Here is a 13,938-nt window from a genome sequence, read left to right on the forward strand (position 1 = left end):
TCATAGCCAACTCCCAGGTTAAGGAGAAAATATTGCAAGCAACAAGAGAAAAACAATGTAAATGCTGTGGAAATACAATCAGGACTTCACATGGCCTAGAAGCTTCTACTCTGAAAAAAACTGTAGGTCTTAGAACATTATACTTCAAAGAAGAAAAGAGCTGGGCTTGCATCCAAAAATAACTTAACCAGCAAAGTTGAGTGTAAACCAGAATGAAAATAAAATGGACATTTGATAAACTGAAAGACTTTCAGGTATTTATAACAAAAAGACTAGAACTCTGTTAAGTTCCCAAAGATCTCATGCTTGCATGAGATCTTTCTTCCAGGCGCGAATGAATGAGGCGGGAGCAAGGATAATATGCACTCCGTTTATTCTCAGCTAGATCAGAGTATATATAGACATTCTACTTCAATTCTACTTCTATTCAAGCAAGAAGTTTTGTAAATACTGTCTGTTATGCTTACGTGCTTGGCTGTTGTTATTCTTGCTCAAGATAATTGTGAGGGTCAGTAATTGCGTAGGGGTGGTCCATCTCATAAATCACACAAGGACATGGAGTCTCAAAGAGATTTCTCCTGAGGGCATCATGACCCTGATAATCCAAGAGCTCCACACCCCTTACAGAACTCAATGGAAAATTTGATTGAAAAGATCCAGAAGAAATATAAGATTAAATTGTTTGCTTAATATACATATATATGAAAATGTTATCAGTATTCTTAAAATTGTCATCATTACTAAGGTAGTTTGAAAAAAAGGTTGGAGCTGAATTGTGTTAGTGATGCAATAATTCCAAAAATCAAAATTGGATAAGAAAAGGTAAAAAGGAGCAATTATATTATTAAGATGGGGCATGAAAGGAATAATGAATACAGAGGAAGCAGGTTGGCATGGAAAGCTATTAATGTTGGAATCTTTCATCTGAGTTGAACAATGTGTTCTTCTGGAAGGATGTAGAAGTCTTCTGAACATGTGGAGAGGTGAGAAAGCTATTGGACTGGGGAGGACTTTTATAGGGCTATGTGGATTGGGGTTTGAGTGGAGGAGGGATGGGGGAACTCCTGGAGGGGTGAGTGAAGTGAAGGATGGGAGGGTGGGGGGAAAGGGTAAAGTAATAGAGATAGGATAAAAAGAGAGGTTGAAAAAGAAAATAGTTGGTAAAAATTAGATGGAGGAAAATTCACAAATAGTAATTTTAATTTTGAATATGAAAAGGATATTTATAGAAGTTCTCTTTGTAGTAGTAAAAAACTGGAAATTGCAGGGATCCCCAACAATTGGAGTATGGTTGAACAAGCTGTGGTATACGGTTATGATGGAATATACTACTGTGCTATAAGACATGATGAGTTCATTGACCTTCGAAAGCCATGGAAAAACTTGCATGAAATAATGAAGAGCAAAGTGAACAAACAGAACTAAGAGAATATTATATATGATAGTAACACTATTGTTTTAAGAATGACTTTGAGCAACTAAGTCATTTTGATTATTATAAATACACAAACTAAAAAGAAAGGCTATATGAAGAAAGATACTTTCTGAATCCAAAGAAAGGACTAATAACTAGAAGTATGCATAGAATAATTTCACATACATACATACATACATATATATATATATACGTATACTTATTTGTATCTAATGGTAGCCATCTTTAAGGTGGAGGGGGAAGAGAAAGAAAGCAAAAAATGTACGTGGTAACTTTGTGGTATATTTGGAGGGAATAGCAAGTTGTACATGGTAGATTTGCAGTTTTGTGTGCAATCATCTTTTTTATTATACTGTTATGGACATTTCTGCTTTGTTCCATGAATTGAATATAAAATTTAAAAAAGCCTTTGGTACTTTGGTTGGTATGGTAAAAAATACATAAGTTAATTTAGGGAGTACTGTTAATTTTATTATATTGGTCCACATTTCTCCAATTATTTGGCTCTGTCCTTATTGAAACAATGATTTGTACTTCTACTCATACAGTTTCTGTGTGTTGGCAGATAAATTTCAAGAACTTTATATCTTCTATTGTTAAATTAAATGGAATTTTTCTTATCTCTTCCTGCTGAATTTTGTTGGTAATAAACAGAAATGTTCAAGATTTGTGTAGGTTTCCTTATATCCTGCAACTTTCCTAAAGTTAATTATTTCAATTATTTTTTCCATTGAGTTTTTAGGGTTCTCAGTGTTAATCATCATATCATTTGTAAAAAATGATAATTTTGTTTATAATTTGCCTACACATTCTCGCAATTTCTTTTTCTTGTTTGTTGATATAGCTAGCATTTCTAGCACTATAACCAATAGCAATGGTGATAATAGACATCCTTACTTTATCTATGATCTTATTGGAAAGGCCTCTAGTTTATCCCCGTTACAGATAATGCTGATTCTTGGATTTACATAGATGCTACTCACCCTATTAGGGTGATTCCTATAGGGAAAGATCCATTTATTCCTATATTTTCTAGTGTTTTTGAAAGGAATGGGTATTGTATCTTTTTGGAAGCTTTTTCTGCAACTATTGATATACTTACTATATATGATGTATTAATGACATTATATTACCATTATATTATTATAGATTATTGAGATAATCATGTGGTTTCTGTTGTTCTCATTATTAATGTGGTGAATTATTTTTATAGTTTTCCTAACACTGAAGATTCCTTGAATTTTTGATATGAATTCAACCTGATTACAGTGTATAATCTTTGTGATGTATTGTTATTGTCTCATACAATATTTTGTTTTAAAATTTTAGAGCAATACTCATTAAAGTTATTGAGCTATAGTTTTCTTCCTCATTTCTGACTCTCCCTAGTTTATGTATGAAGACCATATTATACCACAAAAGGAAGTGTATGTTTCCTATTTTTAGCAGTTCATATAATATCGGAATAGTTCTTTAGATCTTAATTGAATGAACTGGTAAATTCATCTGGTGCTAGAGCATTTTCTTTGGAAGTGCTTTTATGGCTTGTTGAATTTCTTTTTTAATACTGAGTTAAGACCTTTATTATTTTTTCTGTTAATCTAGATATTTCATAGTTTTATAAATACCATATTCGTCCATTTATTATAAGTTAAGATTTTTATTGGCACATTATGGGGCAAAATAGTGCCTAGTAATTTCTCTTATTACTTCCTTGGTTGTGAATTCATTTTTTTTCATTTTTGATGTGTAATTTCATCATATTTTTTCTTTTTAAAATATCAAATTAGTTGATGGTTCATTTATTGTATTAGGTTTTTAATTTAGCTTCATTAATTTTTTTTGCTTATATTTTTGTCAATCACTTCTTTGATATCCAGTATCTCTATTTTGGTGTTTAATTGGGGATTGTTAATATGCCAGTTTTTTAGTTGCATGTTCAACTTTTTTCTTTTTTTCTCTTTTTGATTACAGTGTTTAGCGATATAAACTTTCCCCTAAGGACCACTTTGGTCACCTCTCCACAATTTTTGTATGTTGTCTCATTGGTGTCATTATCTTCAATGAAATTATTGAAAATTTCTGTTATTTGTATCTTAATTCAACCATTCTTTAAATTAAGTTCATATACAATTAAGTTAATAATTCATTCAATGAACCCTTATTGAATATAGCTTTATTGCATTGTGGTTCATAAAAGATGTTTATTTTACTTTTCTGCATTTGTTTGTGAGATTTTTATGCCCTATTATATAGCAAATATCTTAAAGTGCCATATATAGCTGAGAAATACTTGTACACCTTTCTTTTCCCATTCAGTAATGGCCAGAGATCTATCATATTTTTAACTTTTCTAGCGTTCTATTCAGGTCCTTCACTTCTTCTCTGTTTATTTTTTGTTTACATTTATCTAGGTCTGGGGGAGCAATGTAAAGTGTAAAAAAAATTAGACAATTAAAAGAGATAAACAAGGAAATTACATTTTGTTGTAAGTTACCATAGATAATAATTAATATTGATACTAAACTTATAAGTACCAACTAGCATAGCTACTAAATACTTCAAGGAAAATTTGAATGTTATAGAAAGAAACAGTAAAAATGAAATGGTGGCGTATATCAGTTTATCTCCCTCTCAGACCTAGATCATGATTGCTATCTCCTGCCTTTTTTCACTTCATCTGAAACATTATAGATTTTGTTCAATCCTTTTATTTTAACTCTGCATACATCTTTCTGTACAAGTGTGTTTCTTGTAAATATATAGTTGGATTCTGCTCCAAATTCATTCTGTTATTTTCTTTTATTTATAGATAACTTTCATTCTATGTGCATTCACAATTATGATTAATTGTGTATTTCTCTCCATCCTATTTTCTTATACTTTTTTTCTCTTTGTTTCCTCTTTATGAAGAAGAGGATGATGAGAGGCAAGGAGTGAGTTCCAGATTTAATGTAATCTGCTATTGTACTTCTGCTCCTTTTTTCATCCCCCCACTCAGAGCCCAATTATAGATTTTCATTTTTTTTCTTTCTAGACCATTTTTTGAAATCCACTTTCCTTAAAACTCAGTTTTGTTTTAGACTCATCCCTTCTTTAATTTACCCTCCCTATTATTGTACCCTTCCCCCTTTCCCTCCTGTTTTCTTGTTAAGCAAAATGAATTTCTGTACCCAACTGTGCATTGTCTTTCCTCCTTTAACCAGTTCAGATAAAAGTGAAGTTAAAGTGTTGCCCAGTCCACCCCACCCCTTTCTGCTCCCCCATATGTGTACCCTGGTTTGTGATATTTTCCCCATCCTGCCTCTTCCTTTTCCCTTCCTAGCATATTCCTTGTCCTCTTCTTTTCTTCTTTTAATATCCTCAAACCATAACAGAAACAACCCCAGGATCCCTATCTAATTAGACTCCCTCTTTGACTCCTGATAATCGGAGGGAATACATGTATTGTTTTTTTTTGCCACATCAGAATATAAACACTTTAGTCTCTTATGATTGCTCACTCATTTTTTTTTTTTATGATTCTCTTGACTCCTGTGCTTATATTTCAAAGTTTCTACTAAACTCTGGTCTTTTTCTCAGGAATGCTTGGAAGTCCTATATTTCATTCAAGATCCATTTTCTCCCCATAGGTTTTTATTCATCTTTTCTGGGTTAGATATTCTTAGTCTTAAGCCTTTGTCCTTTGCTCTTTCAATAGCTCTTATGGAGGTGGCTGCTAAGTCATCTGTGATTCTACTTGTGGTTACTCAGTACCTGAATTATTTCTTTCTGGATGCTTACATCATTTTTTTTCTTTGACCTAGAAACTCTAGATTTTGGCTACAATGTTCCTGGAAGTATTCATTTTGAGTTTCTTTAAGGAGGTTAACAGTAAATTCTTTTTTCTTTCTATTTGGTCTTCTTAATCTAAGATATTTGTGAAGTTTACTTTCTTGGTTTCTTGAAATATGATAATGAGGTTTTGGGGGGTCATGGCATTCACACAGTTCCAATTATTTTTAAATCTTAGTCTGTTTTCTGGGTCTCAAGTCTGTTTTTGCTATAACTTACATTTTGTTTCTTTTCCAGGCTTTTGGCTTTGTTTTAATATTTCTTTTTGTCTCATGGAGTCACTACTTTTTATTTGATCCATTCACTGTTGTGTAAAGTTTTATACTTTTTATTCCAAATTATTAGTTCTCTTTCCAAATCTTTCTTCTCTAGTCTTGATTTCTCTTCTGATTTTTCCCTTTAGAGCTCTCATTTGGTTTTTAAAATCATTTTTAGTTCTTTTTTAAAAAAATCTTTCTTAGATTTTCACGAACTGATGCAGAGTGAAGTGAGCAGAACCAGGAGAACACTGTACACAATATAACCAACATTATGCAATGAGCAGATTTGATAGAATTAGGTCTTCTCAGCAATGCAATAATCTAAGACGTCCCAAAAGACTCATGATGGAAAATCCTATCTACATCCAGAAAAAGAACTATGGAGTTTGAATGCAGATTGAAGCATACTATTTTCTCTCCTTTTTGTTCTTTCTCATGGTTTTCCCTTTTTGTTCTGATTCTTCTTCCACAACATGACTAATGTGGAAATATGTTTAATATGACTGCACGTGAGTAGCCTATATCAGATTGCATGCTGTCTTGGGGAGGAGGGAAGGGAAAAAAAATGTCAAACTCAAAATCTTATACTAGTGCATATTGAAAACTAGAAAAGAAAGACAGAAAAGAAAAAGAAAAAATCTTTATCTATTCCAGGAATTTTTGTAGGCAAATCTATGTTTTGCTTTGTATCTTTACTTGTAGATGTTTAGGAATCATCTGTTTCCTCTGGGTTTTTGTCTTAATCTTTGTTGATATAATAGCTGTTTATGATGGAATTATTATTTTTTTGTTAACTCATTCTGTTATACTACTTCACGAATTTGGATTTTATGGTAGGCTTGGGCTCAATGAACTGGAGGGGTAATTCTGAGCTATTCCTTTGTCCTTTTAGGTCTTTGCATTGTTTTCTTGGGGATATTTAGTGTTATGTTACTCCAGAATCTGAAGGACAGTTCAAACCAGGGAAAATATAAATTTTCATTGGTTCCTAAGTAGTATGATCTAGGGCAAAATCTGACTTCTAGTCTGAATTCTTCAGGTTCCTGATCTGGGTTTGTTTCTGTACAACACTCTCGTTGGCTTACCCTAGAGTTGGAAGTTCCAGTAGATTGCTGCTAGACTTAGCCACTGTCCAACAGTGACTTTCCAGCCTTCCAAGATGGAAATGTCTGCTGATTCACAGTGACAGAACTACAGGTTCTCTTTTGGTATGAGATTCCTGCCATGATTATTAAACTGCAGCCTTCAGATAGGAAGGAAGGAAGGAAAGAAGGAAGGAAGGAAGGAAGGAAGGAAGGAAGGAAGGAAGGAAGGAAGGAAGGAAGGAAGGAAGACATGGTCTTGAGGTCCTTTACCTACACTGCTAACGTTCCCTGGATAAATTCCAGCTTATCCTGACTTTTCTACAGATTGGAACCCAGAACAAAACCAATGCTATGAAGATAATCTGATCAGGACTAAGAACAGCGTGACTATTATCATCATTTTGGGCACTGTGCCTCTCTCCATGAAGTCTAAGATCATATTAATTCTTTTAGCTGAGGTTATGAGTGCTCTAAATCTGGTTTTGTTCCATTTAATTTTTCAGCAATATATTTCCCATCTGAATCTTAGAATCTTAACAATCTTTGAACCCTCCAATCAGAAACCAACTGATGGCAGTAGAGGGCAGGGTCAGAAGCATGAACCACCAATCTGCCTGGTATTTCTACTTTTTTCCAACCTTGGACTGCCCTCCTAGGACCATCTTATGCTTTGGAAGCCATGGACAAACTAGATACAGTGAGGAAAAGCAATTTTAAAGAGTCTAAAAGGAGCACAGAAGACAGCCAAAGCAGAGTTTTATGAAGAATTTCCCTCCATGAAAGAGAAAAAAGGACCTCTAGTAGTTAGAAGTTATGAGTTACCTCTGCTGCCACATGTGTGCTCCAAGCTTAAGTCTGTTTTCCTCTGGACTGTGTACTGTATATACTTGTGAGAATATCACAGACCTTTTGGGGGATGTTTTGTACCAATTACAATTACTGTGCCATCTTAGCAAATAACTTTTCTAAAAGTTAATTAAGTGTAGACAACTATTGTTATTAACTGATAATCTTTAGTCTGGGGAAGCACACTGGTAGGGGTTCATAAGCCACAGTACCAGAAAAAAAAATATGTCTACTCTCTGAGCGTTACCCGTAAAACCCTGAAGAGTGTGGTAGCAACCTTCCTCTAGGAACCCAGTCTGCCAGTGTGAATGAAGGGCAGAGTAGTTTCAGAACAAGGGGCACACAAAAATGGATGAGTAAACAGTTCTGCTTTCAAAGTGCTTAGGACCTGGCTGAGGAGATTAGGTACACAAGCATGGAAAATTAATAAATAATATTAAAAATTAACAATGCAAGAACTTGTACATAGTATATTTGAAAATCCTTTTGCTATTCTGAGAGACCTTTGGTTAACAAAAGACATAGTGCCTGAATAAGGCACCACTCAAAGATGGTGGTTTGCCTAAAGTAATGGTTTGCCTAGAGCTGGTGAAGTTGTTTTGTAACTTCACTGACCTGGGAAGACTTCTCTTGCCCTCATGGCTTGTGCTTCAAGATGCCCAAATGAAATATGCTCTGTCAGTATAAAGTTGCATTACTGGTAATACAGAAAAGCAGCTCCCAGAGGTGACAGGTCCCAGCTTGCACGCCCCATGTATTGAACTCCTCCAACTGGACTTGCCAGCACCTGTACTACCTATGAGTTGATTTTCTAGTTTGATGACGAAGGTAAGTACAGGTTCCCTGCCCTTGCCATCTCCATAGTTTACCCTCTGGCTGCTGCCCACATAATCTTTAGCACTTCATTGGTAAAGGACCAACCAGAGTATCAAAGGAGATCATGAACACAACGAAGAATGCTGTAAACATGTAGAGGGTTATGCAAATGTATGACTGCGATATTGGTTATTGTTGGGTTTTGTGGTTCCCATGCCTTGAGAAGTTCTGGCACATCAGAGAAAGAACACAAAGGTGCCAGTTACCAATTTCATTCATCCTTAGTGACACATCCCTTCACAAACAGATGGTGGCTGGATGGAGGCTGATTAACTTGATTTTCCCGTCTTTCATGGACTCTCTTGATCAATGAGACAATTTACACTCTAAGCCCATGGCATCAATGGTTATTAAAGTGGTAATGATTTTTTAACTCTGTTCCTGTGGACTCAGGAGAGAAGTACAAGTCAGTCCCCAGGTCATTTTCTATGGAAATATAAAAGGTGCTGGTCCTAGCAGACCTTTCCAAGGTAAAGGACCCACTGGGCACAGGGAGGGTATGGCTTGGAATGCAAACCCATTGAAAAGAGTCTCATTGAGTCCAATTCTTTTCCAATACACAGGAGCAGCAGACTTATAATGCTACATAGAGATACTTAAACACTTATAGAGAAGGTGAGTTGAGGTGGGAGGGCCTAGGAAGAAGGAGAGGATAATTCTCCTACCTGGCAGAGGATGTGTGAGTTCTAGCCTAAGTGGTAATAATTATAATTCACATTTATAAGGGATAGGACTAGACCTGCCACTTCATTGGTACAGGGAACTCCAGGGTGAGGAAATTCCCTCTTTTGGTTCAGGTTGGCACCTTTCCTGAAACTAACTTCTTAAGCAGTAGCTTGGAGCAAGAAGTTTAGTGACTTATTCAGGGTCACATCGTTTGTATATATCAGAGGAGGAAATTTGACTCAGACCTCTATCCACAACATCACAGTGACTCTCATAAAAGGTTGTTGTTGTTGTTGTTGAGTCATTTCAGTTGTATCTGATTCTTTGTGACCCCCATCTGGGGGTCTTGGCAGAGATACTGAAGTGGTTTGCATTGCCTTCTGCAGTTAATTTGACAGATGAGGAACTTGAAGATTTAAGTGACTTGCCCAGGGTCACGTAGCTAATAAGGGTCTAAGGACGGATTTAAACTCAGGAAGGCAAATCTTCCTGTCTTCAGACCTAGTACTCTATCCACTGTACCACCTAGCTGCCCACTATAAGGCTTTACAATGTACAAAGAGATCTTTCACAACAGCCTTTTGAGGTGGGTGGTACAAGTAATGTTATATCTATTTCACAGATAACAAAATTGAAGCTCAGAATATATGATTTACCCATGGTTACATAGCTAGTAAGTGACAGTCAGGACTACAGTCCAGTTCTTCTGACTGTGAGTTAATTTATTTTTCCTACTCTACCCCATTGTAGAAAAAATATTGCCCTATATGAGCTGGGATCACCCAGTACCATATAAGGATCTGTTGAAGTGGATCCAGTTGCTCCAGTTAATGAATCCCTCTAGTCCTCAGTTGTCCCATATGTAAAATGAGGAAATTAATGGCATGATTTTTCAAGTTTCCTTCCTAAGAATCATTCCTTAGTGCTATAAACAAATCTCACTTCTTTCTAGCCTCTAGAATGGAAACTCAGATTAACAGGTGTGGCCCTATTTTACTAGGGACACACACCCAAGCAGATCATTGTTGCCTTGTAGGAGATCATGGTTCACCTACCTCAAGTCACTTGCCTTTGGGGAAATTCTAATAGCAGGCAATACTACCTCCCTGTGGAGAAATCTTGCAGATTTGAGTCTGGCAATAAAGACATGGGGGATATGACGCTTAATCCTGTTTGCTTCAGTCTGCTCCTGTGCTTGATCTCAAGTTAGGAAAATGACTGACACAGCTGGTAAAGTCGAGATCTATATAGCTGGGGAAAGAAAATTCAACTTGGGCTACTTCAATGCTTGCACCAGCACATCTGGCTTTTGGAAGAAATATCGAGCACCCTGTGGGTTCCTGAATTCATTGGCCCAGTTCCAGCAGTCACCCAATTTGTCAGCACAACCCATTTACTCAGCTCCTAGCTGGGAGTAGTGCCAAGAACTGAACTTCCAGGTTTTTACCACCCCAGCTGCTTGGGGAATTTGAGCAGAGACTGAATGAGTTTTGTAGTCTGGGAGGCTTTGGTATTAATATGTTATGCTTTCACTTACCAATTTGATGAATGTTTTATTATTTCTAATGAACACAATAAAGGTGAATCATTGATACATATGTCAGGGACAGGATGAAATGAGAGTAGCTGGTAAGATGGGGGCCTGCGTTATGCAACTTTGTTGGTGGAAATACAAGCAAAAGTCCCCTGAACCAAGGCAAAGCTAAGCCATCACAGACAACTAGATGCTCTGAGATCATGGCAGAGAAGTATGGGCAGGCTGGCCAATAGAGAACCCTCTAGTCCTGGGAAATTTCCACTACTTCAGAAAGTCAATGTTGAATTTCAATATTGAAATGGTTTTTAATGTCAATAAAAAACAAGATATTCCATATCCCAGGATGGACTTTACTAGTGTAAATTCACTTGGTTTAGGGAAGAAAGAGACCTGATAAATCTCTCTTTTATGGAGGGAAATATGAAGGAATACATACATACATACACACATATATATACATGGGAGTCATTTCCATTAGTCCCAATCTATATCTTGCCACTGGACCCAAATGACTCTGGAGGAGAGAGTGAAGCTGGTGACTTTGCACAGCCTTACCTCACTTAAATCCAGTCCACTTGCAAGTCATGGCATCACCCTCCTGATGTCACGGTCCTCTTCAAGAATGAAGGACAAACAACAACATATATACATACATATGAACATTAATGCTTCACTTATCCAGGGATCAGATTTCTATTGCACACTTCCTTTCCCCACCTTTAAGTATGGCAGGTACAAACAACTCTACTTTCAATCTAGAGGGGGGAAAATTGGGGGTGGGGGCTACTTCAAGACATGTGTGACTCAAGGTCCTTTGGAAACATTTTTAGGTATTGAGAGCCTAATGCCGAAAAGTCTTTTTTTGGCACTTTAGAATGACATGATAAACTTTGACTTGTCCCTTGATGTTCCCCTGCCATGGTATGCTTGCACAGGATTTTTTTTTTAACATAAAGACTTTTATATATAAATTATGTAGCTTTTTCATTATGCACTTTGTTAAGGGAATAAATACAAGTTAAAATTAATACTAAAGAAAACCAAGCTGGGAAAAAAAAAAACAGCTAAACTAACTATACAAAGAGGAAGGCAATGTCTGTGGCAGAATAGATTAAGGGGAATGGAGGGTTTAATTCTAAAGCTATCTGAAACAGGGGAAGATACAGGAGGATTGGCAAAATTTGTTAATGGTATCAGAACCCCCAAAAAGGCAATTGAGAGCACATAAATAACTACCAGTCCATATTACTACTTTCTGACCTCTACAAATTTTTATGAGAATGATCAACATTTGTGTCAAGGGCATCTTTCAAAATATGAGAAGGGAAGAAGAAAGTATTTGCAAACAACATTCTATAAGAGATCACAACCTTGCAGTTATACCATTGAATGAAAGGATTAGAGAAAATAAGTAACACTATATTTATTGGTAAGTATATTCATATGCAGGAAACTTCTATGTATATCTATGCGTGCATGCATATGTGTGTATATATTGATGTATCTATATATATGGAGAGAGAGAGAAAAAAGAGAGGGAGGGAGGAGGAGAAGGAGGAGGGAGAGAAACAGATAGAAAGAGATGACCTAGCTGACCTTTAGACCCTTCTGCTCTAACTCTATGACCTCTTGCTTATAGAGGTCTCTCCTATAAGCAAGGGAGACATGTTTATGTAGAATAGCCTTCATGGCTGCTTTTTCCCTGTAACAGTCAAATATACATACAAATACATATAATTCGCATATAAGTGTATATATATGTACATATATACACATATGTATATATATAAATTTATTTATACACATATATGCATAAATATATATTATATATACTTACATATCTGCTGTTCCAAGAATCTTATTGTATTTTTTTAAATATATAATTTATTTATTTTTAGTTCTTAATATTCACTTCCATAAGAATTTGAATTCAAAATTTTCTCCCCATCTCTCCCCAGCCCCCACCCCAGGACAGCATCCACCCTATCCACCCCTTCCTCCAGTCTGTCCTCCCTTCTATTACCCACTCTTCTTCCATCCCCCTTCCCCTCTATTTTCCTGTAGGACAGAATAGATTTCTCTACTCCATTGCCTACATAGCTTAATTTTCAGTTGCATGCTAAAACAATTTTTAACATTCATTCTTAAAGCTTTGAGATCCATATTCTCTCCCTCCTCCCCCCACCTTCATTGAGAAAACAAGCAATTCAATATAGGTCATACATGTGTAACAATGCAAAGCACTTCCATAATAGTTATGTTGTAAAAGACTAACCACATTTCCCTCTGCCCTATACTGCCCTTCATTAATTCCATCCACTCTCTTGACCTGTCTTCCCACAATAGTGTTTGCTTTTGATTATCCCTTTCCCCAATGTGCTGTCTCTTCTATTATCTTCTCTCTCCTATCCCCTTCCCCCTTGCTTTTCTGCAGAGTAAAATAGATTTCCATATCTAATTGAGTTTGTATTATTTCCTACTTAAGCCAAATCCCATGAGAGTAAGGCTCAATTATTTCCTTTCATCTCCCCCCTCTTCCCTTCCATTGTAAAAGTTCTTTCTTCCCTCTTTTATGTGAGATGACTTGCTATATTCTGCCTCTCTCTTTCTCTTACTCCTAGTACATTTCATTCAACAGTAAATTTTATTTTTTTTAGGTATTCTTCCTTCGTATTCAGCTCACCCTGTGTCCTCTGTCGATATATGTATGTATGTGTGTGTGTATATGTACATATTATATATAATATGTGTATACATATACACATACATAGATGCATACCCATACCCACCTACATATATGTATGTATGTATGTATGTACACATATATGTACATATATTCCCTCTAACTACCCTAATACTGAAAAAAGTCTCATGTGTTACAAATAACATCTTTCCATGTAGAAATGTAAACAGTTCAACCTTAATGAGTTCCTTAAGGCTTCTCTTTGCTGTTTACCTTTTCATGTTTCTCTTGATTGTTGTATTTGAAAGTCAGATTTTCTATTCAACTCTAGTCTTTTCCTCAAGAGTGCTTGAAAGCCCTCTATTTCATTGAAATTTCATTTTTTCCTCTGAAGAATTATACTCAGTTTTTCTGGGTAGGTGATATTTGGTTTTAATCCTATCTCCTTTGATCTCTGGAATATCATATTCCAAGCCTTTGATCCCTTAGTGTAGAAGATGTTAATCCTGTGTTATCGATAGCATTTCTACAATTCTTGAATTGTTTCTTTCTGGCTGCCTGTAATATTTTCTCCTTGAACTGGGAATTCTGGAATTTGGCTACAATATTCCTAGGATTTTTCCTTTGGGGATCTCTTTCAGGAGGTGATCAATGAATTCTTTCCATTTCTATTTTACCCTCTGGTTCTAGAATATCAGGGCAGTTTTCCTTGATAA

This window comes from Notamacropus eugenii, chromosome 4 (assembly GCF_028372415.1).
Source record: "Notamacropus eugenii isolate mMacEug1 chromosome 4, mMacEug1.pri_v2, whole genome shotgun sequence".
NCBI classification, from domain to species: domain Eukaryota; kingdom Metazoa; phylum Chordata; class Mammalia; order Diprotodontia; family Macropodidae; genus Notamacropus; species Notamacropus eugenii.